We start from the raw sequence: 27,830 nt of genomic DNA on the forward strand, positions 1-27,830 counted from the left end.
TGGGTACTTAGTACCAACTCCAGCTGTAACAGATGACATTTCCCAGATGCTCACTTTTTACATCTGGTCTTGTCGTTCATGGGCATCTCTGCTCACTGGGTAGAGATTTTTACTACACTTGATAGCATTTTGAGATCCCCTCTTTTTTTTATTTTTTATTTTTTATAAAACCTTTATTTACGCAAAATTGTACACCGCTATTTAGCCGAACATCCCAGGGGCACGGCAGCAACTTAAAGACATAGAATCACGGCATACATCGATCATATTGTCGGATAAGTGAGGTTTAAGTTTACTTTTAACTCAGGATAACATCAAAAACGGAAAAAGCTCCAATATAGCAAAAAGGAAGTGGGAATCAGGAGCCGGGCCGTAAGTAACAGTCACATCATAGGCAAGCCAAACAATAAGTCCTGCAGAATGAAGGCGACTACCAGGAAGACCTGGGTAACGCAGCAGAGACATAGGATATATATGCATACAATTGCTACAAACATCAATCAAGCGCCAACCCAGTTACACCAATAATGCAGCAACCGCTAGGACACAGCTTACGAAAATTCTGTGAAAACTCAGAGAATAACCCAGCCGGCTGACCCCAAACCCAGAAAAAGAAGAAAATAAAAGAAAAACAGAAGAGCGAAGAAAAAGGCCATAGAAACAAATTAAGAATAAAAAGGAAAACCCCTCCCTCAACCCCCCACCCTGCACAACTGTAGATGGCTACGGCCTACCCCCCTTTAGCAGCGTGCCTGTCGCCCAGTACCTAAACCCGAAATATAGAAGAAAAGTTAATAAAAAAGGGGGAAAAAGAAAGCGGAGGAGGAGAAAAATCAGTACGGAAGCACCCAATCATCCATCCCCAGAGCCCAGAACTACAAAGTCAACACCGAAGCGAGAGCAGTGGCAAGCAAAACAGATCGCGTCCCTCGTAGTCACCAGGTAAACCAACACCATCAAGTAATGAAGCAGACTCAGCCCTGTCCCGTGCGCTCGATCGCACCAGTTGAGTACATCCAACCAGCCACCATGATGAGGAATGTGGGCGACAAGGAGATGCCAGTGGGTTGTTTTCCGACTTCCGCCGTCAGCGACAGTGTTCTGTGAAGGGCGTCAAATGAAAGCTCCTCGAACAGCACCAGTCCCCAATACCAAGCGAGAGCCGATAGTTCCGTCGTCATCGCGGGAGACTGGCCCTCTAAAGCCGCCACATCCACCGGGAAGAACTCGGCAGACCGCTCCAGTTCAGGGTGTGGCATAACGTCCTGTTGAGATCCCCTCTTGAGCGCTCCCCCAGGTAGGGCTATTAGGATTCGTGCAAGAGGTACCACCAGACATGCATAGGCTGACTGCATTTCTCCTGCTGATGGCTAAGGGCAGAGTGGCAATGAGGTGTGGATACTGCGCTTTGCCATGTGCAACAGACTGGCTGGCAGATGCGGTTTACTGCCAGGACCAGCTCACCCTGTACTGGAAGATATTGCCCATACAATCACTGCCAAAGGATATATAGTCCCCATCCATGCAATATCTGTGTTCTCAGGTAACCACAGTGAGGTTGGATGAAGACGTACCTGATTCATCCCAACAAAACATCTATTATTTTATTGCAAGTAGACCACCAGTATTGCTCTATCATCCGGTTGCAATGTCACTAAACTACCATGACAGTTGTCTTCCTCTGATGTGATGAACTGCACCAGACACATCAGTTATACTAGCATGCCAATGCTATTTGTTGTTTCTCTGTTTACTTGTTTTATTGCATCTTCTTTCTTTCATTATTTGTGGAACTTTCAGTATCAATGCTTGCAAGAATATTGATACTTAGAAAATTTGCATGTCACAAGATCAGCACATTGTAACAGAAACTTTCATAATATTCCATGGCTGTTCTACCCACTGTATTATGACTACATCTTCCTTAAATAGAAGGGGAAAAAAATGTTAGAACCTCTTGCACACTAATGTGCTCCTAGAGTTTTGCCAAAACAGGGGAGGGTGGGGCTGTACTTAGAGATAGTTTGCAGCAAATGGTGGCAAATTGCACCCTCAGGAAAACAAAGGATTTGACAAATCTAAGATTTATAAATACATGCAATTTTAAGTTTATCTGTATAAGGCAAAGATTCTTGAAAACTCTGTCCGGATGCAGAAATGTTTTAATTCTGAAACTTTGGCTAGTAGGTGAATCTCTTTTCAAACCATTTGACCATCCTCAACAGAAAAAATGTGAGCGAGAAATTTGAATGAGATCATACTAACGCCCACCATTTCCAATGCCAAGACATTTTGAGTCAACTGAAACCAGCTATGCAGAAACTGTGTTACTCTGTCATTGACCTATGATAGGACAGAAGATGGGTCTCTTACTTGGCTGCCTACAGTGTTTCATCTGTGTCCACAGCCTCTGGCTTTCTAGAACACATTGTTTGAAGAAAATGGGATGGCATTCTTGCTCTTCCTCACCAAAATCCTGGCAGTTCTTGCTCTGAAACTGGCTGAAGGCTGGCTCTAGCTTCCACAGGCTGAGGACGAGAGACTATAGGCTCCACTCCTTCTCCTATCTTATCACTTCCATTGGCGCCTTCAGAAGGGGTGCACCTGATGTGTAAACTCCAGACATACACAGTGACCTTAAAATGTGCTAGAGGTTGAAGATTCCTGCAACTTTGCAGACCCTCAAGGGACTCCAGCCCACACATGAGAATGGGCAACATCTTGGTAGTGGCGGTAGCTTTCGTAGCCGCCTATCTTTTGGGCTTCGGATGGTTGGGGCCACCCAGGAAATACAATGTATATACCTGAAGTCTTCATGATATAGCGGCAGCAGGAGTTGGTTCTAGGGATCCCGGAGAAGCAGCCAGAAACCACACTGGAGGGCAATGGAGCCCAAACTATACAGTGAGTCAGCACCTCCTCTGACATTCCGCACCACAGTAACCATCAGCAGAAGAGGCTGGGGGCCACACAATTCTCTCAGAAGAATAGAGTGAGCCCAGCCAGCTTGTTGCTTGGTAAAGGGGTCCTTTTCTCCCGAAGGTGGCATTTGAACTTGCTTTTGGTCCTGAAGGCCCACAAGGATTGGAGAGCTGCTGGAGCACTAGCTGAAAGCCCATGAAAACATGGATGCCTCTCTGGGGCACACTAGTTCCCTCTGTAATTATTCTCCGACACAGAAAAAGTTGGCTATGAGGCACACAATTGGAGGTGAAGTCTGGCAGACCCGTTAGACCTACAGACAGGGAGATCTCTTTGAAAGAGTACCTCTGATTTTGTGGGCCTGTGAAGACCCAGCAAGGCACCTTAACCGAGAGAGCAGCCTTAGGACCAGGATGGGTCCAGAAGAGCCTTCACATTGGCTTATGAACTATAGGTGATACCTGGGGAAACCAGAGCACCAGACAGTTGCTACATCAGAGTAAAGGCTTACATTAAGAACATATTGGTGAGCCCAAGGGGTTCCAAGCAACGGAAAAGGCCTCCTCTATATGCTGTAAAAGCCTCCTCCAAGATCAGAGGTTGGTCTGGTGGTCTATGGTGCTCAGTAGAGGTTCATGTATGGTGGAGGAGCTTTCCTGCTTTCCTAGATTTCAATGCTTGGCAAAAATCAGGTCGATTGGGGGACACATGGGACCCTGTTCTGAACAACTACTCCCAGAGAAACGGTAACCATGATATGCCCCACTATCCACAGCATGCCAAAAGGTAGAAGCCACTGAGATTCCTTCATTAAAGTATTATTGACTAGCGAAGGAGGAAAAACAGCAAGGCAAGAGAAAATGTTGTCTTCCACTTTAATTTCAACGGAGATAGTTCAGAACCAACCAGCAGGCACCAACTAACCCAAGACTTTCAGCATCAATTCTAGTTGAAAATCAAGGAGAAGGTGAGCACTATCAGACGTTACCGTATAAAAATTGCTCAACAAAATGCAACATGACATAAGTGAATTGAGGACCATAGTGAATGACCTGGAAGGCACACTGGATAAAAGGTCAGAAGAGATCCACCACATGGGTATCAGAATTCTAACGCAAGAATAACATTACTGCAGCAGAGAATGATGAGTTCATGAGTATTTTTGCGTAGGGGTAGCTTACAGTCGGTCTGCCTCTGAGAGAAGATGGCTAACATCACTTTGGGAGAGCAAGGGGGTGGCTTCTGTGCTCACATTTGGAACGGTGACAACCTTTGGGGAACTTTAGTGGAGGGAAAGATAGGAGCTTGGCACTTGGGGAAAGCAACAAACACGACTTCCTCAATGTAGCTGGTTGGCAGATTCCAAGGCAAGACCACACATAAATGTTGATGGCAGCGTAAGCCAAATGGCCTGATTCAGAGTTTGTCAGATGGTAACTCTGTCACAAACATTACGTATATCCTGTCATCAGTATTACACAAGTGCATTATATTCAATGGCCGTAGTAGCATGGTGGGCAGGATATTCATCACATTCTAAAACAGGCTTCTGTTTGTTGGATTTAAAGTTAGGGGTGGGGAAGTGGGGGTGCCAGAATGATATAGTTACTAATGTATCCTGGAGGAGGTAAAACAGAAGAGAACATCAGAAGGGTCAGAATTGAGACATGAGAAATGGTAACTGCATTTCAGGCATGAAACATCACCATCAACATGGTTTAAAATTATTAGTTTCAATGTTAAGGGTTTGAACTCTCCTGTGATGAGACTAGCGGGTATTAAACTGTAAAAACCCAGTGGGGCTGACATGCTTATTTCAAGAGCCCTGTCTAATCCAACACAACAGCCCCAGAATGAAACTGAAATTCTTCAACACCTCAGTTTCTTACTTTCTCTAATATGAAGAAAGCAGGAGTGGCAATACTATGTAATTGTTCCTTTGATGGAGTGGTGAAGTTTGTGGTCCCTGATAAAGCAAAAAGGATGTTGGTTATGGTTATAAAAAGGAACAAAAAACTTTATACTATAGTGAACTTATATGGCCCAAATACCGAGTAAAAATCCTACCTAAAAACGGAAATATCCATGGCTAAGAAATACACGGGAAACGAGAGGAGAACAGGGGGACCTGAATTTAGTTATGAATGATACCAAAGACCGATCCCATAACAAATTCAAGAGAGAGGTGAAGCAACTACCTATTTCAAGGACTGGCTACATGACATAGGCATAGAGTGTTTGAGGGGAATCTCACTCTGACGACAAGGACCACATCTTTTACTCAGCAGTGCACAGAACCTGTCTGGATTATTTTCTCGCTTGTCCTAGATTGACTCTGTATATCTTGGAAGTTACTATAGACCACGTGGCCTTGTTGGATCACACCCCAATTACTGTTAGCATCCACAAACTGCAATACACATCCAGGTCTTTTCACAGAGGGCTTAACGAGAATCTGTTGTACGACCCTCTGGTTCACCTAGAGGTACAAGCGGAAAATACATTTTTGGTCAAACAATAATAATACACAGGTTATTTCCTCGGGGGGCACACTAATAGCAGTAGTGTCACGCCTGAAAAGAATGCGAACTGAGCACATAACTTGAGTCTCAATTAGTAGATCTGGAGGGGCAACACCAGAAAACGTACTCAAAATAATTTTTATGCAAGATACTTGCGCTTAGTGCCCAAGACAAATTACTTGCCTTAGAGCAGAGTATCCACTCCTCAGAAGACAACAGATATTCTATTCCCCAGGCAAAAAGGCTGAGAGACTCTTGATTGTGTGCTTAAAAGCTAAAGTGCACAAAGACAGGACAGGGTTAAAAAAGGTAATCATAAGTAGCGTGACCACAGTGACTACCCAATGCCAAGATGTCTTTGCTGAGCTCTGCAATAAAACTTCTTCCTCCGGTATTGAAAGACTGTTGTAAAATGAAACCTGCTTGCATCAAACTGACTAAAAACCATATGTGGCGGCACCTGAAGCTCTGACGAATCTGTCAATGAGCCCTGACAGATCTTCTAATTACATACAAATAGAAGTTTGTGGAGGGCTCCCCTGGTGGCGCCAAAGCAAGTCTGTTAGTTCTACTGCAGATGGCTAACGGATACTGGACTTGTGGAGACCTTCCCTCGTGGAGATGTGCCTGTGGCTGCCTGCCTCACTGAACCGAGTGTCTGTGGTACCGGGACCATGGGTGTGAATGCATCTTGGGCCGGCTGGGAGCCCACTAGGGTATACTCTTGCCTAGCTTTTCTCACAGCTCTCCTCGGAGAGCAGCTCCTGTCAGCGACACTCTGACTCGCCCTGGAGACGAATGAACAGGTGGGCCCAGCTAACTTGGATGCACTGCCTGGACAGCCCCGGTGAAAGAGCACTTAACTAAGAACACACTGTGAGCTTCACAGGTGTGTAATCGCTTTACCACCTGATCCCCACTGGTGACTCTACTGGCCTAAATGGGAGTGTAGCAAATGAAAATAGGTGCCTGAGAACTGGCATGAACTGTATACCAGAATCAGGTCCCTATCTGCAGCTCGTCCTTTCTTGCAGTTATCTGTACACTACTCTGTTCTATAGAATCCACCTGGGAGAACAAGTCAAAGCCTTCCTACGATTATCAACTGAGGTACACACCCCTTTGACTTGGGAGGATGTCAGCTGCTAGACCCAAAACCCAGAAATCAACCAACCTTAAAGATTTTTTGGAAGCCCAGTAACAATCCGCCAAACAAAACTTGTTTGGTGCTCCCTTAGAGGAGACATAACCCGGGAGGGGGAGGGGGGGGGGGGGGGGGGAGGAGGAGGTTACAAAGGCAGACATACATCTCCTGATGTCTGAACTCAAGAAAACAATGGCTGCCATACCCCGGGATTTCTCCTCATCCAACTTGGAACTTGATCATTGTCTCCTAAAAGTGGAATGAAAAGAGAATGGACCCGCTGGAGGAAACCAAAGCTGTGAAAACTCATTGAAGCTATGAACTGGTAAGCATAGTACACCAATTAGAGTACCAACAGCAGAGGCTACTCGATTGCCTAAACAACAATGAACTACTGCCTAGAACGCCCTCATAACTTCCTACTAAAGCACTCATATAACCATGCGATCAACCTGGACAGGACTCATTGACTATTCAATGCCTTCCAAACTAAGAATAAACTGACTTAATTCCTTTAAAATTAAAGAGTAGATCTTACAAGCACCCACACCACTGGACCCTTTTGTATATAAGGACTCGATGACCACTCCTTTTCAGGATCTCTCAGCTATGACTGAAGAAACTCGGATCTTTAAAAGTGCCGACTGTCAACCTCTAGAGCAAACAAATTCCCTACTAATGGGGGTTTTCCTTCAGACTGAACTCTTTGAAAGGCAAGTCAGTCACAGTATTTTCAAAAGAAGAGGTGGTAAAGATTCTGAATCGGGTCCTGAATCCTCAGGGGACCAGGAGAGGAAAATCGTCCAACATGGTACAAATAACAGTCCAGAAATGCCATGAGGAAATCTGCAAATAAAGCCTAGAGAAGTGATCCTCTAGCGGGGAATCAGAAATGGACTCAAACAGATGTACTGGCTTTGACCTTTGCCCACCAAGGGACTGAGTTTGCTAGCTTACTTGAGATAGCACCGACACAGACCATGTAGGTGTCTCTTAGGGCACTGATTTATGCACTGGTGACTCCAGTTAAAGTTTAATCATAAAAATAGTTCATAGAAGCAAGTTTTTTTTACTGTATCAAGAGTATTTTTATTCATACTTCCATATGGATCAATCTTTGTTCATATCTTCATAGAAATACATTTCTCTTCATTACATTAGTCATCATAAAAAACTTCCAATGCATTTCGGCTGATAGCCTTCATCGGGGAAGTTGCATTTTGATTTTTAAATGATAGGCCTGGTGCTACGCAACACGCTACTTGCTTCGTTGAATTGTTACTTTAATTCTGTACTCCCGAGCGGGGAGTCATCTCAGGAGCACGATAAAACAAAAATAATTTGAGATTAACCCTTGCAGTGCACAGCCACTTTCTTCTAGTTTGCTAGCTTACTCTCACATCTGATAACACAAGAATATTGTTAGCTCCTGATAAGAGGGGAAGGGAGCCACCTTATTTCTCCTCCGTAACATTATTTGCTCCTATATTCTTCAATGTCTCTGACCCTGTCTCTACAATACCTTATTCTCTTCTTCTCCGTTAGATGGTACCCAACACTTTTGGGCATTACCCCCACCTTTCTAAGAACAGTGATTAGTGATAAAGTTCAAATATTTTCAACAACATGTCAAAAGACTGCCAGGAGGATGGCAGAAAGGGAAAACAGGGAACTCACCAAGCTCAGGATAGGGAAGGCACTCAAACCTGAGTCCAGGGACCTCAGAACAACCCTATTCGACCTATATTAATAACCCACACCATTGTTTTCTTTTAATTAGGTTCAGGTTTAATTATATCCACTGGTGCCTATCTATCCCTCAGGGGTTTTCTGAGCCGGATGCCCTAAAGCCTTGCTCTTGTGATGATTTTTCGGAACAAGATATTTTACACTTTATTGCCTTTTGTGAATTTTATAGTGACCTACGGAAAAATATATCTTACTACCTTTAAAGCACTGTACTTTTGCACAAGTGAAGCCAGCCCTGATATACTTGCAAGTGTTGTCTTCACCCTTGATTAGTTTTGGTGCTGCTAGTTTTTTTAATCAGGTGCTTTAGGACAAAGAACAAACTGTTCAAAGGTTAAATGAGATGAAATATACATATCTTTCTCTTCTTTTTATGCACTGAGCTGTTTTCAGAAATGTTATCATCTTATATTAGTGGCCTTTTCTTTATAAAAACGATGTACTGTGTAATACTGCACTTTAAAGGTCTGATAAAGTTTAGTCTCCCTCCCTTCTGATTGTTAAACACAGCCTATGTAAAGGGTTTAGATGGTTCAGTGATTTGCATTGCCAATTGTACATGAAATATTAGTCTGTCCTTTTATGATGTACTGACTAGTTTTAGTATTTATTTATTGTGCGTTTTATGTGCTTTTATTGTCAATATTTGGCCGAAAAAAGTTTATTTGACTTGACTTGATGTTAAAAGACTCATCTATACCAAGGGAAGGAGTTTAAAAAAAACTTTTTTTTTATTTTACATTCAGTCAACATTAAACTCAAGAAATACTACATGACAAATTGACTGGGAACCAGTATGCGTGGACAAAGCTTAACCCAAGCAGGAACATTCATATCCCCCCGAGAGACCCAACTAAGTGACCGGAAGCTTGGATATGTGTCCTGATAGACGTACTACCCCCTTACTATGAACCCTATTGTGCAAAAGCACTCACCTTTAACTCACTTAACACTCATGGTTTGAACTCCTCAGTGAAGCATAAAGCTCTCCTACGCTGGCTCAGTTTGAAGGGGGCCAATGTGAATTTTTCTGCAGCAAACCAATCTTGTGTCCCATGATCTTAAATGCCTGAAATCCCATTCTTTACCGACACATGTTAATTTAAAAGTCACACGTGCTGCACTATTGATTCGACCAGACGTACACAAGTTTGTCTCCCTGTATACTGATAAGCAGCGTGTAGGTAAAGGGATGGTGGTACATATTTTACAGGCGATTTTTTCACAAATCCACAGCCAAATGATCACAGGCACCCTTTCCTCAGAAACCTTTTCTTTGAGATTCCGCGGATTGCCTCTGAACACCTGGTGAAGGGCGGGAACTACAATATTACACTTAATCTGAGTCTATCTAGATCTAGCATTTAGTCCTGATCTCCCCACCGATGTTGCCAACTGGTATGTTAGATCTGCACCTGATACATATATGGTGTCAAAACCATGGAGGCAAACTGGAATATCCTTTCTACTCCAATGTTCACAGGTTTCATTCACAGTTCCGATTTTTTTCAATTACAACGAATCTCTCACAAACCGTTCTTTCATTATAGATTAGCGTTAAGGTTCTATCGGACCCTGCCTTAGTCTCTTGGACCCTTCAACTGACCCAACCCCGTTCCGCCACTATGTGACTATGGCGCATCAATGAACTAGGGTTGGGAGACCTTGCCCTTCGTGCAGACATAAGGGAAGGACTTGAAAATTACTAGCAAGAGAATCTGACTGATGATGTCCCCTGGTCAACGATTTGGGATGCTGCTAAGGCAATAATGAAGGGGGAATTGATCAACCATACAACCACCTTTTATAGGCTAGCAAAAAGGCAATGACTAGAGCAGCTATATCCCAACTAGAGAACAAACACAAAAAAAGTAGTATTAAGACACTTCTATATAGAGATCTATGGCCATGGAGGGGTGAACTGGAAGCTTTTCTAGTTGAAGATGCTGCCCATTAACTGTTAAGTATGATGCAAATTTTTTATGGGACAGGGTAAAAAGCCAACAAATTTCTAGCATACAAACTCAGACAACAATCTAGCAGAAACTACATCCAGGCTATCAATACCCCAGATGGGAAATTTGATGAGGACATCTTAACGGCCTCTACACAGTTCTATTTAACTTTATATAGAGAGGAGTCATGTGATCGTACCATACAGGATCAGTACCTAGAGGGAGACAGATATCCTGAAAAGAAGCCTATCTCCAATGATGAGGATAGAAACGCCAATAAATGACTTCTTAATGATAAACTCCTAAGCACAGACTGGTCCTCTAACTCATTCCATAAGGCATTGTAGAATTCATGGCCACTCCCTTAACTAAACTATTCGCAACATTTCTGCAAACAGAAAGGGTATCTCCTACATTGATGGAATCTACCCACATTTTGATATTCAAACCCTAAAAGGACCAGCCAAAAGTGGTTCACACAGGTTGATAGCCTTACTAAATAGTGACAAGAAAGTTTTCACTAGAATTCATACTTCAAGACTTTGTGACATACAGCTCCTGATAATTAGTTTCCTTGAATCAAGCAGGATTCATAAAGGACAAACCGACGGGAGATAACATACATTTGACCCGGAACATAATAAACAAAGCAACTCATGAAAATACACAACTAGTCGATCTCTTGCTTGACACGGAGGCTTTTGACAAGGTGGACTGACATCTATCCAGAAAACCCTGTCACAGTCTGCACTGGGACTCCAACTCTGAGCCCTGAAGCACAAGCTACTTACTTGTGTAACAATATATCTGTAAGAGACATTAGTTAGTGATAGATTCCTTACCTTAGAATATCCCCAGGCGTCAGACTGGATCCGGAAAGTTTTCATCAGCAGTACACCTGCGCGTCGGTAGGCGTCGTCGTACGGCTCCGTGTACGTCGTTGGCGTCGTAGCAGCTGAGATGACATAGTCGGAGCTACTTAGACGCGCCCACGCGTGGTGACGTCAGTTCTGTACACAACTTTTCTGCGCCATTAGCGCAGAACCGTGCCAGAAACCGACTACTGGTGCAATAGAACTAGGGCCCTGAAAGGCTTGACCTGAACCCTAGAGAACAGTTCGCAGAACAAGGAGGATGGGCGGGCGGTAAGGAATCTATCACTATCTAATTTCTCCTAAAGATATATCATTACACAAGAAAGTAACTTGTGCATCTGAAAGAGACACGTAAGTGATTGATTCCTCACCTTAGAATACATACCCAAGCAATACCAACCCCGGTGGTGGGTCTGCGAAATGAGAATACACCAGAAGGTCACAGAGAACCGAACGGCCAAAGAAGCCGTCTCTCCGGACATGACTGTCAAGGCAATAGTACTTAGTGAAAGTATGCAGCAGGGCCCAAGTGACTGCCTGACAGATGTCTTGCAGGGGGACACCGCGTCCCAATGCTGTAGTAGCTGCTGTCGCCCTGGTAGAATGGGCACGCAGCCCAAACCGGAGGTTCCTTTTTAGCCAGAGAGTAACAGGCTTTAATGCACAAGACAACCCATCGGGAGATAGTCCGTTTGTGCACAGCCTGGCCTTTCTTGGGGCACACGTAGCCAACAAAGAGCTGGTAATCCACCCGGAACTGTTGTGTGCGGTTAAGATAGAACGAAAGCGCACGTTTTGGGTCCAGACGGTGGAGCCTCTCCTCTTCTCTTGAAGGGTGCGGAGGCGGAAAGAAAGTGGGCAGAGTGACAGCATGCCCGAGACTACTTTTGGTAGAAAGGTGGGACGCGGTCGAAGCACAACCTTGTCCGGATGAATCACCAGGAAAGGAGGCTTACAGGAAAGAGCCTGGAGCTCACTCACCCGCTGAGCAGGGGTGATGGCCACCAGGAAGACAGTTTTCAAAGTTAATAACCGCAAAGGACAGTTATGAAGAGGCTCAAAGTGAGCGCACATCAAGAATGTGAGAACCAGGTTCAAGTCCCACTGAGGCATTACAAACGGAATAGGAGGGAAAAGGTGAGTAATGCCTTTGAGAAATCTATTGACAACTGGGGACTTGAAAAGAGAGGGCTGATCAGGCAGCCTAAGAAAGTTAGCCCTTGATAGTGCCCAGAGCAGAGCCCTGCTGGGCCAAAGAGAGAAGGAACAATAGGACCGCGGAAAGAGGGGCAGAAAGAGGATCTACAGCTTTGGCTGTGCACCATGCCACAATATTTTTTTCCACCGACAGGCGTATACCGTTTTAGTGGAGGACACCTGGCTGCCAGAATCACATTACAGACTTCAGGAGGCAAGTCAAACGGAATCAGCTGTCGCCGCTCAATCTCCACGCAAGGAGGTGGAGGCTGGACAGGTTCGGGTGGAGGACCATCCCCTGTTGCTGCGACAGGAGATCCTCCCGAAGAGGCAGTCGGATCGAGAGATGCACGCCCATACTGAGTAGCTCGGGATACCAAACTCTTCGAGCCCAGTCCGGTGCCACAACAATGACTTGGGCCCGGTCGCGTCTGATCTTCTTCAGGGCAGAAGTGGTATAGGTGGAAAGGCGTACAATAGACCGCAGCTCCCCTTGTGATGAAAAGCGTCTCCGAGCGAGTGCCGCCTTGGAAACTCAAATGCGCAGAACTGCTGACATTGCGCGTTCTCTTCAGGGCAAATAGATCTAACCAAGGTTCTCCACACTGCTGAAAGAGACCTTGTGCCACCTCTGAGTGAAGATGCCATTCATGATCCAACATGCACCTGCAGCTGAGTTTGTCTGCCCTGGCGTTCAGGGTACCTGCCAGGTGTTGACCCACCAAGGAAATGCCTTGACATTCCAGCCACGTCCAGAAGGTTGATATGGAGCTTGGACTCCGCCGGAGACCAGATGTCTCTGATCTCCGCCTCTCCCATGGGGCCGCCCCATCCCAGGAGGGACGCGTCCGTCACTACTGTGCGCTCCGGTAGGGGAAGGGAGAGGGATCTGCTGCTGACCCAACGCTGGTCTGTGAGCCACCACTGCAAGTCCTGTGCAGTGCCCTATGAGATCTGGATGTAGTCGGACAGGTTTCCCTGATGCTGTGTCCACTGGAGCTTCAGGTCCCACTGCAGAGCCCGCATACGCCATCTGGCATGATAGATCAGCAGGATGCAGGAGGCCATGAGGCCCGGCAGCCTGACCAAAACCCAGGAAAAGGGCTAAAAGATCGGAATCATAGCCCGAATGTCCTGGACTCGTTGTTAGGGAGGACAAACCCGAAACTGCACCGTATCCATAACCGCTCCAAAGAAGAGGAGCTTCTGAGGGAGAATCAGGTGTGACTTCAGCACGTTGATGGAAAACCCCAGCAAATGCAAGAGGTCGGCCATAGTCTTGAGGTGGGAGACGATTGCCTGGGGCGAGCCCGCCTTCAACAGTCAGTCGTCGAGATAGGGGAAGACTGAGACCCCTGATCTGTGCAGATGAGCTGCGACCACCGCTATCACTTTCGTGAACACCCAAGGGGTGCTGGTAAGGCGGAAAGGGAGCACGGTGAACTGAAAGTGCTCGTGGCTCACCGTGAACCGTAGGTAACGCCGGTGGGCTGGCAGGATGGGGATATGAAAATAAGCATCCTGCAAGTCCAATGCTACCAGCCAGTCCTGCGGATCGAGGGCAGACAAGACCTGAGTAAGTGTGAGCATCTTAAACTTCTCCTTCCGGAGGAACTGTTTGAAATTCTGGAGGTCTAAGATAGGACGCATATCTTTGTCCTTCTTTGGAACAAAGAAGTAGTGGGAATAACAACCACAACCTACTTCTTGCGTTGGAACGTGCTCGATGGCCCCCTTGGCCAAGAGGGCTGCAACTTCCTGCTGGAGAAGTGCCAAATGATACCCCGACATGCGGTGGTACTCAGGTGGCATGGCTGGAGGGGTAGACTCGAAGGGGAGGGAGTAGCCCCTTCGGACTATTTGTAGAACCCACCTGTTCAAGGTGATTGTGCGCCAGTGGGGAAGGTGCTGGCGAATCCTGCCACCCACTGGCATCTGGTGGGCCTGAAACACTGGACTAGTCCTAAACTGAGAAAAATCCTAACTTTAAGACTTTCTGTATTCACAGAAGGCATTTAGGATAAGTTAGGACTCCTAACTTCTGTGAATATCGAAATGAGTAAGTGCCTTCTGTGAATACCAAAATGAGTAAGTGCCTTCTGTGAATACCAAAATAGTAGTACGTTTAGGATTTTGTTTTAAGTTAGTTCTGTGAATCGGGCCCTATGTCAATGATATACTCATATATGTTGGCTGCTCTTAGACCTTGGGCTCCAGAATTCTCACAATGTTAGATCGATAAGGCCAGGCCTGTGGCCTGAAAGTGAACTGGACTAAGTCACATTGTGCCGATTACAGGTGACTCAGAGGCGATCAAATGGCACTCTGGTTTTTGCATTCGCACTTAGTTTTAAAAACCTTGCTATATATATTGTGTTGCTGCCTGACCTCACCATGACCCTTAATTTATTCCTGCTAATGGTTAAGACTTGGAGAGATCTTGAGAAGTAGTTAAAACTCCCACTAAATATTCTGGGGAGGACTGACCTCTTTAAGATCGTGGTCCTATCAAGATTTCTAAACATCTTGCAAAATATCCCACTAGTGATCCAAGGCTTGGTTTACTGCCCTACGAGCCAGGATACAGTCCTTCTTATGGGTGAATCTGGCCTAACAGATTGCATATTAGTAATGTATACAATTTTTTCTTTTGTTGTTTTCATATTTGTTCTCCAGTGTTTTTTGTTACTAAATTTGAGTTAATGTATTCCAATACTGTGGGTTTGTTATTTGCATTTTCTTCGCGTAACGTTTATGTATATTTTGTTTTTTTGTAGTCTTGTCATTGACGTTTTTTCACCCCACGTGTCTCCCATTATCCTGATCATCCAGTATGTGTAACTTTGTAACGTGGAATGTCCGTGGTCTTGGGAATCCAGTAAAAAGACAAAAGTACTGTCTCATTTATCTAAACTCAATTCTCAAATTTCCTTTCTTCAAGAAACTCATTGTAATGATGTTGAATCGTTAAAGCTGAAAAGACAGTGAGTGGGCCAAGTTGTTTTTTCTCCTGCTTCTAACAAAAAGGGGGGTGTTGCTATATTGTTTCATAAGGCTTTATCAGTGCAAATTGTATCCACTCAGAACGATGCTGATGGTCGATGGGTTATGGTCAAGATTGTGATTCAAAACAAAACATTAGTTTTATTAAATATCTATGGTCCTGTTAAACCTGACCCTAAATTTTGGAATGATATCAACATTTTTCTCTCCTCAATTGATTGCCCTAATATTATTGTCGCTGGTGATTTTAACCAATGTTTAAACTCTTTTTCCGATAGATTGTCCAAATGTAAATTTCAACCTGATAAATCTCATAAATCCTTTCATTCGGCCATTGCCTCTCGTCCATTTTATGATGTATGGAAAACCTGTAATCCTGATTTATATGAATACACTTTTTTCTCTAACATGCACCACACTCGTTCTAGAATTGATTATATTTTGGTTAGCAAATCTTTACTACCATCTCTTCAGAAGTCCGAAATTGGATCTATTTTTATCTCAGATCATGCCCCTGTTTATGCTGCTTTAGACCTTTCACTTACTTCCCCTAAATTTAGTCGTTGGAAATTTAACACTTTCCTGTTATCTGACACAGTCTTCATTAAAGAGGTAACCACCTTTATTAATTAATTTTTTAACCTTAATGATCCATTAGATACCTCTATACCTAATAACTGGGATGCTTTTAAGGCCGCTCTCCGTGCTTTCACCATTTCTTATGTTTCAAAAATGAAAAAGGCCACTAGAAAGAAATATGAGGCTCAATTACAAAAACTTAAAACATTAGAGCATACGTATTTTACCTCTAAATCTTCTGGTGCCCTCCAGGATTTAATTCCAGCAAAAACTGAACTTAATAAATTAGCAACAACTGATGCTTGTAATATTCTGCTTAAAATTAAGTCTAAATATCATGGAGGTCAAAATAAAGCTGGGAAAATGTTAGCTAACTACTTAAAAGTTAGATCTGAACGTAAGACTATTGGTCCTATTCTTAATGAATCTACTAACAATCTTGCTTCATCAGATGAAGACATTGCAGCCGTTTTCCATAATTACTATCAATCTCTTTACTCTGATGACACATTTCCCTCTTCTCAAAATCTCAATTCCTTTTTTTTGGGTCTCCCTCTCCCACCATCTCTCCCTGCAGAGTTTGACGCGTTAGAAGCAGATATTACTCTGCAGGAAGTGCTTATACAATCTTTGAAAAAATCAAAAGCACCAGGCCCTGATGGGTTACCTGTGGAATATTTACTGTACCTTTAACTCTATTTTTGCCCCTAAACTCCTACAACTCTAACTCGTTTATTGCTGATGCGAAAGCTTCTGGATCCTTCATGGATGCATTAATTGTTATAATTCCTAAGCCTGACAAGGACCATTCTTACTGTAAAAATTATCACCCAATATCATTAATCAATTATGATTGTAAAATTTTTGCTAAGATTTTTGCTAAGATCCTAGCGTCACGTCTTGACACTATCATCCCTCTCTTGGTCAAAACTGATCAAGTTGGATTTGTCAAAGGCAGGTTAGCTTCTGACAACGCCCGGATGTTTAATAATATTATTTCCTATGGCAAAAAAAATAAGGATCCCCTCGCTGTCCTGTCCCTAGATGCTGAAAAAGCATTCAATCGTATTAATTGCCAATTTATGTTTCACACACTGAAATGGTTTTGTTTTGGTCCCTCTTTTATTTTTTACATTAAACTTTTATATTCTTGCCCTCGTGCTAGTATTTTTGTTAATAACCAGTTCTCAAGGTTTTTTTCTTTATCCAGAGGTACAAGGCAGGGATGCCCTCTGTCTCCCTTATTATTTATTTTATGCCTTGGACCATTTTTGGAGCGCATCCGGGCCAACGCTCGGATTGCTGGTTTTAAGTCTACCTCTGTTGAGACCAAAATATCTGCTTATGCAGATGATATTCTAATCTATATGTCCAACCCTATTGAATCCCTTCCCCTGTTCCTGGATGAAGTTCGACTCTAATCCTCTATTTCTGGTTACAAACTTAACCTATCAAAAACTGAGGTTCTTCCCTTAAATTCTATCTGCTATCAATTCATGTTCAGTGATACTTCTTTTGCTTGGTGTCCCTCCAAAATTAAATATCTTGGCATCTGGTTCGCGTCCACTCTATCTGATACTATTAAATTCACATTTACTGCATTAATAAACAAGCTACAATCCCTCCTTCTTATTTGGTCTCCCTTGTTCCTTTCATGGTGGGGTAGACTGGATAATATCAAAATGATGATTACCCCTCATATATTATACACAGTCTCTATGCTTCCTGTCAAAATTCCTAATGTGTATTTCTCTCGAATGAACTCCATGTGTATACAATTCCTGAGGAATAATAAACACCCACGCATTGCTTTGACTAAACTCATCCGGCCTAAGAATGAAGGTGGGGTACGTTTTCCTAACTTTAAAGTTTATCATTCAGCTTTTTTGATTAAACAAACCTTTTCATTGGCTTTTGATTTTTTGGATCTTCCTGTCCCCAGACGGATCACTGTTAAAAGATTTTTCCTTTCAACATGTTACTTTTATGTCAAATTGTACCTTTTTGTCTAAAAACCCAGTTTTAAAATATTCCCAAACCTTACTCTACAGTACATTCTCCAAGGATTTAACTCCTCTTGAACGTTTCTTATCATCTACTGTATAATACATTTCTTAAATATAAAGGTAAATCATTTTACTACAAATATTGGAAGGAAAAGGATATAATTTTTGTTCACCAATTTCTTCATCAGTACTCTGTTATCCCTTTTCATGAATTACAAATATGTTACCAGTTACCTGATTCCTTTTCCAGAGACTATACTATTATTGTTAATGCCCTACAATCCTATTTAGCTACTTTTTCTCCCCTACCTGAACCACCTTCTCTAATCCCTTCCACTCCTTTGTATACTTTATTTTCGACCCACAGACCTAAAGCTGCCTTTGTATATAAGTTATTGTTATCCAATGTTACTGATCGTTCTAAATCCACCATAGAGACTGCATGGGAAAATGACCTGTCTGTTTCCTTCCCTGTTATGACCTGGGACAAACTGTGGTCTAAGTTATTTAAAGTTTCTGCTGCTGCACATATAACTCTTGGTGTCTCCCTATTGGGTCTACGGGGAAGTATAGCCGTTGACCTCTACAATGTTTATATTAGGGGAACAAAAAATGGGTGTATTTCACCCACAATGAAGGAGCTTGAGGTTCAGCTGGGAGCGCAGAGTGGTTGTGGACATATCCTAATAGCAGGGGATTTTAATTGTACATATGAACCACTCCCCTTAGAAGGAATTCCAGATTTAGGAGAAGAGGACAGCAGATGGGGTATCCCTATTCTCTCTATCCCACCCATTAAGCGCTGGACTCGCAGTGCAATCCATCTCAATGCATTTACTTTGGAGTTTGGATTAAGAGCTGTTAATGGTCGCACTCGATCTGATCTCCAGGGTGCGCCCACTTTCAACAGGGTTGGCCAATGCACTCGGATTGACTATATCCTGCTGGATAGGGCCCTCTGGAGTTTTGTTAACGATATGGTTATTACTAATACCGTAGAGAGCGACCATAACCCACTCTCCTTATCCCTAAAAAATCCTTGGAACATTGAAGCACTGCCAGTCTCTCTTGGCCGCCCACAGGGGATTACTGTTGCTACTTGTGGCAGGCGTCTAAAGTGGAGTAAGTTTATGTGCAATACCGATAAACTATCCACAATAGACCAAGTGGTTAAGGGCATGCAAGCTGAAATTGGCTCTATTAATCTGACCATAGCAGCAGACAAGGTCACCGCTGTTTTTGAAGCTGCTATAAAAACTATTGGGGACCTCTTTTGGGTACAATTGCCAGTAGGGAAACAGAAACCCAAACCAAAAGGCTCACATGATTGGTATTCGGCAAATTGCAGGAAGGCCAAATCACGCCTAATAGAGGCAGTTAAAGGGAAGTCTCTCCCTCTAATCCAAATTGCCAGAAGAGACCATAAAAAGGCTTTACTGGTAGCAAAAAGGGAGTGGGAGGATAACTATTGGCTAACCCTTAAGGAAGCCAGCACGAAAAAAGACTCTAAATCCTTCTGGGACACCATACGGGCGCGAAACAGACCGGATATTGATTTCGTAACCTGCAATATTCCGGGTCATGTATGGGAGGTTCATTTTTCCAAACTGTATTCCTGTCATGACGATATGGATGGAAGAGGGTCTGTCCATTCCTCTCTTCATGATGACTACTCCCTTTTCCCTGGCGATCCCGATTTTACACTGAAGGAAGTAGAGTATGCTATTAACTCCATCATCCCACAAAAAGCTGCAGGACCAGATGGCATCCCTGGGGATCTGCTAAAAGCTGATGGTGCTAATTGGGGCAAATTAATCCACTCCCTTCTCCTTGCCATCTGTAGGGGTGCCCCCATTCCTGTCTCTTGGAAGGGGGCAGAGGTGGTTCCCATCCACAAGAAAGGCCCTAGGGATGATCCGTCCAATTATAGGCCGATTAGCTTACTGGATGTAAGCCAAAAAGTTGTCGGTAAAGTCATTCTACTCAGGATACTCAACTGGGTGGATGAAAACAAAATACTTACCGATTTTCAGGCCGGCTTTAGAGTAGGCACTGGAACGATAGAGCAGGCCTTTAGGCTTATGATGATCCACTGGAAGGTGGTAGTGATAGGCAAGGGCAGTCTTTATCTCGCATTCATCGATTTAAAGACTGCCTTTGACCTCGTTCCCAGGGACTCGCTATGGAGGGTTCTGGCCAACATGGGGCTCCCACAGTACTTATTGTCCCTATTAGTTAGGCTCCATCAAGACAGCTTTGCCCAAATCAGGTGGGGTTCCGGAGGGGAGAAAACAGGCTGTATTCCGGTCGAGAGAGGGGTCCGCCAGGGATGTGTTCTGGCTCCCACCCTTTTCTCCCTGTATATTAATGGGGTGGTGGAGCACTTACTTAAATTTCCATCTGACGAACCATCCCTGGGGGGGGTACGTATACCGACCCTCCTCTTCGCGGACGACACGCTCCTAATCTCCAAAACCCCTATGGGACTACAGAAACTCTTGGATAACTTCCAATCCTTTTGTACCGACCGAGGCTTGGTCATAAATACCAATAAAACAAAATACCTCGTCCTTAATCCCCCTAAACAGAAAGTGCGCCCCCCTACTTTAAACACCGAATCCCTGGAAAGGGTGAAAGAATTTGATTATTTAGGGATACGCATTTCTGACAAAATGGATTGGACTCCCCATTTAGATAAGATGCTGCTGAATCATAAAAGGATCACAGGTGCCCTATTAAGGGAGCAACGTTCCAGTTCGTTCAAACCAATAGGAACAGTCCTAGAGATCTATGCCGCCAAAGGTGTCAGCTCTGCGCTTTATGGAGCTGAACTTTGGGGCTTTGCATCTTCTCAAGCACTGCAAAAATCTGAGAATAAATTCTGTAGTCAAATTATGTCGCTACCTCAAAGTACCCCCCTTTTGCCCTTATTTATGGACCTCGGCTGTACTCAGATCGGCGAAATTGCGAAATTTCGCCCTCTCCTATTATGGGCCCGCATTTGGCGGGTAGAGGAACTTAGTGCCTATGCGAGAAGTTTGGAAGAAATAATGGAGTCACCACACTGGGCCAGAGTCAAATGGTTAACTGATATGAAAAATCTATTGTCAAATTTGGGCCTATTAGACTTTTGGTCCAGCAGAACCTCTCCTCCAAAACAAGTTCTTAAAAACCTCTTTCGGGATTGGGCTTGCTCCCAAAGGCACTCTAGTCCATCCATTGGCAGACTCACAGAGGATTTTTTGATGTTTAAAGACTGTCCCAGGCGAGAACCCTATCTAGACACAATCGGGAAACCCTTTGCCCGGTCTTTGTATTTTAAATTCAGAACGGGTACTCTTCCACTGAACACTTTTACCAAAACATGGAAATCCTGTACAGACAAATCTGACCTGTGTCCATCTTGTTCAGCCCACCCAGAGACATTGGCTCATTTTTTATTTGTCTGCAAGGAATATGCCAATCCAAGAAGGGTGTGGCTGAAGAACTTGTGTCGGCAACTTGGAACTAGGAGCCATGCTGAGGCAACCAGGATACTTGTTTCGGACAGTTATGTACCCTATGCTTGTGCCCTAGCAAAATTTCTATTTTGGGCTTGGGCTATTCGAGCCAGAAAGCTTAAATACTCTGTTTAATTTTTTCTTAAACAATATTTATTCTAGTAAATGCTGTGTTTCTTGTTATCAACTGGATATGTATCATTAATTTTATCATTACTTTTAAACTGCTTTTATGATAATGACATTTTATCGAAATAAAGCTTTTTGACTTTGACTTTGACATATAACTCAGTCTTTGTATTTTATTTATCATAGAGCTATTGTTACTCCTGTTAGCATTTGTAAGTTTTCTCCAACTTCTTCTCCACTGTGTTGGTCATGTTCAAGCGAATTGGGCACGTTAAAACATCAATTATATGAATGTGCTTCTGTTCTATCTTTTTGGAATTCAGTTTGGACTGCTTGCATGTCGGTATTTAACTTCAATGCTACTTTATAGCTTTTGCATGTTTTTTTAGGATCTTTATCACCCGATGTGAATATTGCTTCTTCTGTTTCTCGATTGTTTGACCTTTTCATTGCTTTAGCTTTTAAGGTAATTTTATCATCTTGGAAAGACAATTCCAAATTATCGTTACTCACCTGGTGGAATTTCATCTGTGATGAACACAGGATTGCTGCTGTTTCCTCTTCTTCTGTCTCTCAAAAAATCAAATCTGATCTTCTTTGGCTTCCCTTTACTATTTATCTTTCTTCTAATCCTCCCTTATGATAACTCTTTTTCTTTCTTTTTCTATATACTATTCTACTTTATTTTTATTCTTCCATTTTTCTTTCTCTTTCTTCGTCTTTCCTCTCTTTCTTTTTCTCTCTCTTTTCTTCCCGACTTTTCTTTCTCTTTTTCATCTTTTTCTAATCATCAGATTGCTTTTTTATTATGTATTATTTGCCTGCTTGTTTATTTTATTTATGTATTATGTTTATTATGGCATTGTATTATTTATATTCTCTTGTGTTATTTTATGTATTGTAAAATGTTTCATAAAAATTTCTTAAACAAAAAAAAAAAGATATGTATTCAATCAACATAGGTTTGGGGCATGGTGTGGAGGACGTTCAGCTATACTATTGGGCCTCATACATGTTGGCCCTAAATAACAGGGTATAAGAAGGGTTTACTCTGCTTTTCTATTTGAAACATCCATCATTGGCAGTAACAATATTACTAGATTGTTTACAATGAGTGGATCCCTGGCTATATCCCAAACTTAACTAAAGCAACAATCCTCTGTTGGCAAGCTGCACTGCGCTAGATTAATTAAGATAGGAAACCCACGCCTAAAACCCCTTGCAGCAGAGTACCTGGCTACTGCACAGCGCCCAATTGTTAGTCTTTTAAAAGTTTGATCTTTTCATAATCTTCAAATGGAATGCATCTTATACAAAACCCAATTCTATATATATCTACAGTTCTGGCACGCACTGGCCTTCCACCAGGAATCTTTAACTGATTCACTAGAATTTAACCCACTAGAAGATAAGTGAACATTTAGGCCAATTAAGAAAAAGGGGGTCTCACAATTATAGAAATCCTCATCATTGGTGCACCTGACTGGTTCACATCCTTCAAGGGAAGTGGGAAAGATGGGTTGATCTCCGGAGGAATGTGAGTGGACGGATGCAAAAATTACCTATATGAAGCAGTGATTTTCTCTCATCTGTACCTCATACAGCTCAACTACCTACATACTATGTATTTCACTCCCTGGACGTTATGGTATGCTGGTAGGCTTCCCTTACCTTTCTGCTGCAGGTGTGCCACCAGGGACAGCAACCCTTTGCATATGGTCAGGAGCAGCCCCATCATAGCCGAATACCGATGAAGGGTGCTCACCCTCCACCCTCCACCCTCTACGTAATAATACATAGACCAGTGGCCACTCTCTCAGATTTAATTGTAAGGTAGCTTTGACGATCTGGGGAGCTAGAAGTGAGAGCACACAAGTGGGAATTGGCAATGTAATTGCTAAAAGAGATCTTGCCCATCACTGGAACTCAACAAAAGTCTCTCTTCTAGTAGAGTGGCCAACTGCCAGGGACTACAGTACAGAAATGGAGAAGCTTGATTTAGAAGGTCAGATGGTGTTCTCATAAGCACTGGAAAATTTGGGGGAAGTGGTTTGAATAATATGGATTATGCAACAAATGAGGTCAGTGCTGCTGTACAATGTCATTGTCAAATGCTCCTTAATACTATAACTACAATGTGACATTATTATATAGTGTGTCTCTTGCCAACCAGACAGTTGTAGAAGAGGGTAATGTGTAGCTGAAAACTCAATAAAATTAGGTACATCTGAAAAAGACTCTCCAAACAGTTCCACCGGAGGACTCTCAACATTGTCGGTGGAGGTGAAATCAAATATACATTTGCTCATTTCATTGGTAACGTGTGTCACATATATCTTGAGCCTCCACACGTACATCAGTTAAAACTAGCTTGGAGTACACCTTCAGGAGAGGACCTTTACATCTATTGTGAGAAAAGGCTGAGTCCACATGCCCCAGTAGACAAATAATCCACAGTGTCTAATTCCCTGCCAATGGTCCCCACCACTTTGACCTAAACCAAAATCAACACAGGAAAACTTACCATTGTATTCTTCACCAAACCACTTAGAAAGTTGGAGCCTCCACTAAAGGAAGGACCATCAGCCCTGGCCGCCCATTGCACGCATATCCTCTCGCTTGCCAGACACTAACATTTCCTGCTGACTATATTCCAGAAGCAACTGAAGCAGGCTTAGAACTGCCTTCACTACTACCAGCATGAAGGGTCAGTAAGAACTAATTTCCACATAAGCCGCAGATCTGTCACAAGATCTGTGCATTAATTTAATGAGGACAGACAATACCCAGTGCAGTGAGGCAGACAAAGAAGAATCGAAGATGTCCATCAAGTTCCCTTTCAGCTCCTCCAATTCTCTTCATTCATGAGGAGCATAGCAGCACCCTTCCCCTCTTGGCTAACCATTTCAACATGAATAAACCCACCCAGACAAAATATCATTGGGAAGGGAACAACAGTCTCACCTAACAGTACAGCTCAGAGAGAAACAAAGAGCTTCCTGATAGAAACATGCCTCAAAAGCAACCAAGCAAAAAAAACAACAACATTTGTCCGCTTGAGCGAAGAAGGATGAGGTGTGCACGATTTGGTCCTCAGCATCCAGAAGTAGTGCAAACCGAAGCTAGGGTCCTTCGCACATCAGCGATAGAACAGACGCACCTTTGCTGGCCTAAAAGCATGTGTAGGTCAGGGGGGGAGAACAACACTGCTCTGTTACTTACAAACAGTGGAGGAACCACAGTCCGGCATATGCATGAAGCCCAGAAGAACCACTACAGCCTGAGCCCTCCAGAAAGGAAACCATTTAGGGAAGAGAAACTCCAGAGCGAGCAGAAAAGAGTCACTGACCTCGACCTGCAGCAACACAAAAAGAGGACTTCCTGCCTGCATGAGTCTGCAGTACACGCGAGGACAGCAGCTAACTGGTCGACTACAGTTGTTTCTTGAATGGCCGTTTTCTCCCATTTGCTCTTGGTGTTATTCATTTAAAAAGGTAAATAAATGCCTTATTATGAATCTACAGTCTTGTTTGTGAAATGCAAAGGTTGAAACAATACCTTATTTTCCACCCTAATTCACAAATCGTCAAGAGTATGTTTTTTACAAGAGTCGAAGGCCTTAACTATACCTGTAAATGGTAGGGGTAATTTCGGGACTGACATTACAGTGAATGACAGGTATGGGATTGGGAACTCCAGGTGTAAAAAAATGACGCCATGATGGGTTGGATCTTGAGAGTCCCTTAACAAATGAGGAATTAACAGGGAAACCAACATTTCGGTATTTGATTTCCAGAAATGTATCCTTCCGAATTGTTGCTGCATTTTGGAACAGTGGGAACCACCAGGGTGAAATGGTGGGTCCAGGCTCATTAAGTTCCAGTGCTACTCCTACCCCGATGTGCCTGATATTCAGGGGTGTAGGGTCCATTGGTGCAGCAGGTGCCGTTGCACCTGGACCCGGATCCCTAAGGGGCCTAATTATCCTACATAATTTCTCTATTTTACTCCCCAACTGCAATCAAAGGGGCATGGGTTCTCTGCGACACCCCATTTATTTGCCTATGAACGAGCCCTCAAATCGAGATGGGCTTGCAGGTGGTGCACTGCAAGACTTATGATGTGTGGTGTCATCATGCTGGTGCCCAACTCCACAACTGTCACCATGTGCAAACAATGTATGCAATTGCATACACTTACAACATTGCTTATGTTTTAGTCCCGTCCCTGATCTTATGCTCTTTATGCTTGAGCATGGTCCAATTGGCTGAGGTGGAAGTTACTATTAGCTCATCTAACTGAGGAGGGAGCTGCCCAACATTGACCCTTTCATCCCTTCACAATCAAGGAATGTGGTATGTGGTGCTTTATTGCCACACCAGTAGGAAAAACACGCCTTAATCCTAAACAGTTAAACACATGTTATAAACTGACATTTTTAAATTTGACAACCAAGTACCAAACGTTTTTGTGCAAATATTACTCTGAATATTTAGGTCAATTTTCCCTATAGATGTTAAAAACATGCATTTGGTATTCAATAAGTAAAATGATGTTCACATTTCTATGTGTGGTTGTATTTCTTTGTTTCTGCGAAAGCGTTGAAGGATTCAGGAGTCAAATTTAGAGAGCTTATAAAAAACTACAAATCACAAACCGTTTTGAAGTATGTCAAAACATTTTAAGTATCACAAATAAATCCCGTTGTATTCATGCCTTCCCGTATATCCACTTGATAAGTTCAAAATATAAAAGATAACTGAGTGGCCTACGTTTTGAGCAACCTCTCTGTTCCTTAATTTATGTTTTATTGCACGCCAGTGTGTACTCGTGATCATAATCTCATATATTACGCAAATGATTAAATGTTTATAAATTCACTATATACTCTTTAAATGTGTGTTTATGTATGTGGAAATGCTTTCACTGAGTTGCATTAATAGATAACAAGTTTGTGTGCAAGTGTGTGTGGTTTTCTACGAATACATACTTCAAATACATATATTTACACTATTTTATTGTACATAGTAAACACTGTTGTTAGCATTGGCTGGTAAAAAGGCCCATTCTCTTTAATTGAGAGATATGTTGAATTGTTCCATCACTACCTGTGTTATCCCTAGTCATTATGTGATCACACATAGCCAACACTAATCAGTCCCTCTGTATTTCTTAGGTTTGGCCTAGAGGCAGCTTTACCTGTCAAACTAGTTCACGTAATCCAATTTTAGAAAAATCCATACTTATAGACATATGAAGAGCTTCTTTAGGTTAGCCCTCTTCATCCTTTGCTCTCTTCAACTGACTTTCGCATTTTGCCTCGGTCCTTCCCAGTAGACATTATGGGCCATTGAGTGAACCCATTTGTGCCAGAGGCCCTCTTGCACTGTGAGAGTCTGCATTTTACTGATCACGTGCACATTTGCTTAACAAGTGCACTTCAGTGCTCTAGCTGGAAAGCCAATATTTCTCTTTGCCATGTTTTCCCTCTCAAATCTGTATTCCTTTTGTTTTGTACTGTGTGTTTAAATTGTGTCTTCAGGTTTTAGTAATTACATTCCAATGGTAATTCTAACTTTAGCAGGAGAGAAGAGGAGAAGCGAGGGGAGAGGAGGAGAGAACTGGTGGGGAGGGGGTGTTGTAAGGGTGTGGTAAGTGAAAGGGGTGGGGAATTGGTGTGAGCTATTGTAAGGCAGTGCATAAAGGCGAGGGAGGGGAGATGAGGTGAAGTATGGGAAGGGAAAGGAAATGGATGAAAGTGAGGGAAGTAGGGAATGAATGGAAGAGCAGAAAAGTGAAGGGAAAGGAAGCAAAGAGAAGGAAAGATAAGAGTATGGAAGGGAAGGAAAACCAAGGAATGGTAAGGTAAAAGGAGAAAATGAGAATGAAGGGCCGGAGGAGAAGTAAGAGATGGAAAGGGAAGAAAGGAAAGTAAAGCAGAAAAGATGTAGGATCGGAGGGATGAAGACAGAGGTGAATGACATGGTACAGGCATACGATGGGAGACGAGGGAAAGGTGCTTGAAACTTGGAAGAAAGCAGAAAACAATCACTATTTGGTAAGTAAGTTGATATGAAAGTATAATTAACGGCTCCTAAAGAAATTAGACAATAAACACAGATGTGATGTAATATGATGGGGAACCTACAGACTAGTGATTTATCATAGAACTGATGCTTTTACAACTGGTGATAGAAAACATTTCTGTAAACGAGGACAGCCTTTTAAGTGGAGTCTGAAAATTGGAAA

The 27,830-nt window shown here is 43.0% G+C and overlaps 1 protein-coding gene across 1 annotated transcript in view; it reads right to left on the reverse strand.

Annotated features, from left to right (window-relative positions):
- LOC144762755 (uncharacterized) overlaps nt 1-27,830 on the reverse strand; it is an 842,179-nt gene that overhangs the window by 593,181 nt on the left and 221,168 nt on the right. The gene's annotated exons all lie outside the window — the stretch shown is intronic.

Source organism: Lissotriton helveticus, chromosome 6 (genome assembly GCF_964261635.1).
Source record: "Lissotriton helveticus chromosome 6, aLisHel1.1, whole genome shotgun sequence".
NCBI lineage: Eukaryota > Metazoa > Chordata > Amphibia > Caudata > Salamandridae > Lissotriton > Lissotriton helveticus.